The sequence below is a fragment of the Capsicum annuum genome, chromosome 2, assembly GCF_002878395.1.
Source record: "Capsicum annuum cultivar UCD-10X-F1 chromosome 2, UCD10Xv1.1, whole genome shotgun sequence".
Lineage (NCBI taxonomy): Eukaryota > Viridiplantae > Streptophyta > Magnoliopsida > Solanales > Solanaceae > Capsicum > Capsicum annuum.
Window position 1 is genome coordinate 37482599 of NC_061112.1, and position 6109 is coordinate 37488707.

At 39.9% G+C, this 6109-nt stretch overlaps 1 protein-coding gene and 1 long non-coding RNA gene across 3 annotated transcripts in view; one reads left to right on the plus strand and one right to left on the minus strand.

Annotated features, from left to right (window-relative positions):
• LOC107857754 overlaps positions 1 to 6109 on the minus strand; it is a gene marked incomplete in the record, with an annotated part of 37754 nt that overhangs the window by 22480 nt on the left and 9165 nt on the right.
• Positions 3463 to 6109, plus strand: LOC124885173. Its single transcript, XR_007051691.1, has 3 exons — positions 3463 to 4304; positions 4435 to 4537; positions 6062 to 6109. It is a non-coding gene; the product is annotated as an uncharacterized LOC124885173 (long non-coding RNA).

Genomic DNA, 6109 nt, shown 5'->3' on the forward strand with positions numbered 1-6109 from the left:
GATACCGGTGGAGTTTTGGAAGTTCGTTGGAGAGGCTGGTGTAAGGTAACCGACTGGATTGTTTAATGAAATTTTCAGGACGGCAAAGATGCCCGAGGCGTGGAGGTGGAGTACCATGATCCCTCTCTATAAGAATAAGGGGGACATTCAGAGTTGCGATAACTATAGGGGGATTAAGTTATTGAGTCACTCGATGAAGATCTGGGAGAGAGTGGTCGAGGTGAGGCTGAGACGGATAGTGTCTATTTCGGAGAACCAGTTCGGATTTATGCCCGGCCGCTCGACGACGGAGGCAATCCACCTGGTACGGAGGTTGGTGGAGCAGTATAGGGAGAGGAAGAAGGATCTGCACATGGTGTTTATCGACCTGGAGAAGGCTTACGACAAAGTCCCCAGGGAGGTGCTTTGGAGATGCTTGGAGGTGAGTGGGGTACCGCTGGCATATATTAGAGTAATTAAGGATATGTATGATGGAGCGAAAACCCAGGTGAGGACGGCGGGAGGAGACTCGGAGCATTTCACTGTCCTGACAGGATTGCATCAGGGATCTATTCTTAGTCCCTTTTTGTTTGCGTTGGTGATGGATGTGTTGACGCGGCGTATTCAAGGGGAGGTGCCGTGGTGTATGCTGTTTGCAGACGATGTAGTTCTGATAGATGAGACTCGAGGGGGTGTGAATGACAAATTAGAAGTGTGGAGGCGAACTCTTGAGTCTAAAGGGTTCAGGGTGAGTAGAAGCAAGACAGAGTATGTGGAATGCAAGTTTAATGACGTGAGGCGGGAGAATGAGGTAGTAGTGAAGCTGGAAGCTCAGGAGGTATGTAAGAGGGACAAGTTCAAGTATCTTGGGTCCGTGATCCAGAGTAACGGTGAGATTGACGAGGATGTCTCGCACCGTATTGGGGCGGGATAGATGAAGTGGAAACTCGCGTCGGGGGTGCTGTGTGATAAGAAGGTGCCGCCTAAGCTTAAAGGCAAATTCTACAGGGTGGTAGTCCGTCCGGCCTTGTTGTATGGAGCGGAGTGCTGGCCAGTTAAGAACTCCCACATTCAAAAAATAAAGGTGGCAGAAATGCGGATGTTGCGCTGGATGTGTGGACTGACTAGAGGGGATAGAGTTCGGAATGAGACTATCCGGGAGAAGGTTGGTGTGACTTCAGTGGAGTGCAAGATGCGGGAAGCACGATTGAGATGGTTCGGACACGTGAAGAGGAGGAGCATGGATGCCCCGGTCCGTAGGTGTGAGAGGCTAGCGTTGGATGGTTTTAGGCGGGGTAGGGGTAGGCCGAAGAAGTACTGGGGTGAGGTGATTAGGCGGGACATGGAACAGTTACAGCTCACCGAGGACATGACCCTAGATAGGAAGGTCTGGAGGACGCGAATTACGGCAGAGGATTAGGGCCAGTTCGGGTCGCTAGTGTAGGGAATTACTTGGTGGGGGTTTTATTCTTGTCATGATTCCGTGTTCCGTGTTCCATGTTGTATTACGAATCTGTGTGCTTTTCCTGCTTTCCTCTGCTTTATATTACTTATGGGTGCCGTATTTATGTTATGTAATCTGCTTCTGTGCTGCACTATGTGTTTGTGTGGTATCTCGTGCCTTGAGCCGGGGGTCTATCGGAAACAGCCTTTCTACTTCATCAGAGGTAGAGGTATGGACTGCGTACATCTTACCCCCCAGACCTCACTAGGTGAGAATACACTGGGTTTGTTGTTGTTGTTGTTGTGTTTGGTTGGTGAGTAGAGAATATTTTTTAGAAAAATATTTTCTAGTGTTTGATTGATGAGTGAAAAATATTTTTTAGAAAATACTATTAACTGTTAACTAGTATATCAGTGACTCTAACAACTCAACAATTTGTAAGAAATAATTTAAGCATAGCAAATAATATCAATATCGAATTCTAAAATACTACAATCACTAAATTTAAGCAACTATTAATTAGCAAATATAGGAGACACTTTTCAATATTTAGTCAGGACAATCTCAAGATACTACAATCAATGGAAATATAACGGAACGACAAGCTTATTCAATCCCGAGAAGCAAGTTACATCGATGACAAGATGAAATATGCAATTAGCAAAAGTAACATAGGTAAGTCTTTCTCTATGAATATGAAAATAACAATACATTCAACGGACATTGGAAATGGAAAAAATTCGGGATTTACTTTTTTTTATTTCAAGCAGTGAAAAATTGAAGCAAAGCACAGCGAAAAATATTTCCAAGTAATATAAATTTTTGAGAAATGTAAATTTTTTGAGTCATGTGAAAATGAGTGTTGTTGGGGTGGGGAAAAGGGATGGGAGTGGGGTCATAAGTCTCATTTGTCATTTTCTGGAAAATGACTTCCCTTGACCCATGAGGGAAGTCATTTTCCATCAAATGGAGGAAAATGAGTTGTTGTGGAAAATATTTTCTCAACATTTCATTACAACCAAACAAGGGAAAATTGGAAAACATTTTCCATCATACCAAACACACCCTAATTTCTTCAGCTTTTCCTGAAGGAATTTCACCATTAAGGCGATTCATTGACATCTCCAAATTAATTAGTTTCTTTAGATTTCCAATTTCTTCCAAACCTTTTCCTTCAAGCCCACAATTCGTTAAGTACTACCAATTTATTAAGATTCAGAATCATCACTTCAGGAAATGGCGTTCGATCAAATTGATTATCACCAAGGTTAAGTACTTCCATGACGGTGTACACTTTGTCCATCTCTGCATTTACATTCAGACCTTCAACAAATGCAACACCGGAGCTTGGCTTTGTGGGCCCAATCATCTGTTAGCAAAACTTAGTTACTAAGCAAATGGAAAACAAATAAAAACTAATGTTGGATAGCATTCCATGGAAATTGCATAAATAATGAAGAAACAATGAATTTGACTCAAAAGCTAGATTTCTTAGACTTTGACATTGAATTACTGATGATGCCAGTGAAACTAGAAATTGATGGGTGTTAGTGAAGAAGAGGAAATGAAAAAAATTGTGAAGAAAAAAAATAAGAAAAGGCAAAAGAATAAAAATGTGGCATGCCACGTGGAGTCTATCTCAGCCAAATGTTAGCCCGTGTGGACATCTGTTAAATAGAAGGGTATATTTACATACTTCAGTAACGTCAGGGGCATATTTTTGACCCTATAGTTTAACTAAGGACAAATTTAGCCAATTTATGAAAGTAGAGGGGCATTTTTGACCCTTTTCCCTTTTTAATTCAATCAATGATGAATATTTTGAGAAAGTGATTTGGATAAGTAAAGAGTTGCCAAATGCACCCAAGGGTGTGGCCTAGTGGTTCAATGAAGTTGGGATGAGCACCATGAGGTCTCAGGTTCAATTCCCAGCAGAGACAAACACTAGGTGTTTTCTTCCCATCTGTTCTAGTTTTGGTGGACAGAGTTACCTGGTACCTGTTGCTGGTGGGAGGTGGCAGGTATCTCGTGGATTTAGTCGAGGTGCGCGCAAGCTGGTTCGAACACCACGGTTATCAAAAAAAAAAAAAGAGTAAAGAGTTGCCAAATTGTTTCTTCTGACTCAGCCATAGCTTTATAAGCTTGGTATATCCTAAACACTAGAAGGATAATTGAGATGTTAAAGTTTGTTGCTGTGCACTACATTCAACTTATTTGGGAAATGGGCATCTTCTGTTAAGTGAGAGATGAAAAATTAGATGTTCAGTAAAAAGTATTATGGTTTCCTTGTATCTTAGATGCCATCAACTTACTTTCAAAAGTTTGCTTATCTTTCTTTTTATTGTTTTTATAATTCTCATAAAGAGATCTTAACAATTTTGGTTTTTGCATTATGAGGAAACTGTTCTTTTTGGAAGTTGTCTACTAGGATAAGGACAGCCCAGTACACTAAAGCTACTGCTATGCGCGGTGTCCGGGAAAGGGCCCCACCACAAGGGTGTATCGTATGCAGCCTTACCTTGCATTTCTGTTAGAGGCTGTTTCCAAGGCTTCAACCCGTGACCTTCTGGTCACATAGCAGCAACTTTACCAGTTACTCCAAGGCTCCCCTTCAAGTTGTCTACTAGGATCATCGAATATTTTTGAAACTGTGAAGTTTATGGTGCAGAATAAGATGTGGAATTTAGGCTTGATAGTTTTATGGTTTGTATTTTTAGCTAAACTGATTATGCTGGAAAATATTATTCTTAGGTACAACAGACTTCTAGCAAAAAGTTTGTTCCTGAAATACCTATACCCGAGTATGTGGTGGTGGTTACATATGAAAGAGATTATTCACGCACTTTTGCTCAGCCAACATCTTATATTCATGCTAGAGGAGGTATGTGAAGAACATGAGTAGTATTTGATTTTACTTCAAAGTTGATAGTACCTCGTGGACCTTACTATATGCTGTTTATTCTTTGTCTAAACAAAAAGATCTTACTGAAATTTTGTTAAATTGACTATAGCCCGAGCCGAGATTGGAGAATTTGTTGAGTGCGATCTTGACAATGAGGATGAAGATTGGCTCCAAGACATAAACAGAGAGAGAAAGGCTCTTGCAGCTGAAATGTAAAAATCATACTGTTCTCTGACATGTATATTGTGTTATGTTCATTGTCTATTTAATTGGTTGGTTGCTGTCTTTTGTTTTCATTTTAATCTCAATTAATGTACTTTAATCACTACTATCTGTTTCTTCCTTGTTGAACAAGTGCAGTTATTGCACTGTTTAATTTAATTTTATTTACCAATAGTATTTATTGGATGAATAGTTGCACTTCTTTGGATGGTGAATTTTAGTCTTGTAACTATTCATTCAGTCAAAAATTTAGATGTGTTAATCGCACACACGAAAAAAATAACTAAGACCTGCTAAAAGCCATCCAAGGTTTATGGTTTATGGATCCTTATCTTATCCAAAACCATAAAATGAAAGGATTATGGATATCGGCACTAATCACACATATGACCACGACACCAAAGCTTATGCAGCCTAGAAATCAATATTTAAGGATAAAATGCTGAGATGGAATGATATACGCCCAAGTATGTGGCGTACTGGTCAATGAGTTGGGGAAGAACAATGAGGTTTCAGGTTCAAATCTCAGCGAAGACAGTAGGTGATATCCTCTCATCTGCCCAAGCCTTGGTTGGTAGATCTATTGATGCCTGTGAAATTAGTTGAGGTGCACTCAAGTTGGCCAAGACACCACCATCCTGTTACTTAAAACAAGAGGAGATAGGAAAGATTCCATTATATACTCATATTACAACCTCTTAAGCTATATATTAGCCAATCAAAGTGCTACATAGATAGTTGCTAATAAATCATGAAAAGCCAATTTTAGGGAAAGAGCTTCTTTCTGTTCCTGTCATTGTTGTCTGAGGTGCTCTGGTGTGCTTCGATAATGGAAACCTGACTTCACTTTTGATGCTTTGAACCACATTGACGCTCAAGCCATTCTTCGGGAAACCTTACCTGTCTTTGGAGGTCAAAGCTTGCACAAACAATCACAACATAGGGGCATGTTATATGACATGGATGTTTAGAGCAAAAGCTCATTAATTTTTGGGATCTTCTTATATTACCTACCTTGACCTTGCCTTGATCAAGAGTTTTCTCTTATTGTCTGGCAGTCCATATTAACCAGCCCATCCATTTTCTAACCTGATTTTCAACTGGATGTGAGGTACAATTTCTGATTTGTCAAAAACTTTTCTGTCACTACCTCGTTTTCCTTTCTTTAGTTTCATCATCTCTAGCAGCATATATGCTTTCTTTCCTTAGTGTATCCTTACAAGTTCTCGTACAGTTGACCAGCTAACAGACCGGCCTTTTTTCTTTTTGAATGTTTCTGTTTTCCTTGTTGCTCTCCAACTCAGTCAGACTGCTATGCCCGATTCCCTCACGCTGCTCTCAGTAGATTATCTCATTGTTATTCTGAATTTTTTTTCAAATGTTCATTTTTCATCCAACAGGAGTTTCACTAGTTACACATTATTTTCATCTTTTTCCTATCCAATTCTATAAACCTTGTTCATGATTTGAAGTTTGAATTTGCTTGTTTAGACATTACTTTTTGCCTGATATAGGTTGGAGACCATTCTGCACAAATTAGAGGTTTTAGATCACAAGGCCCG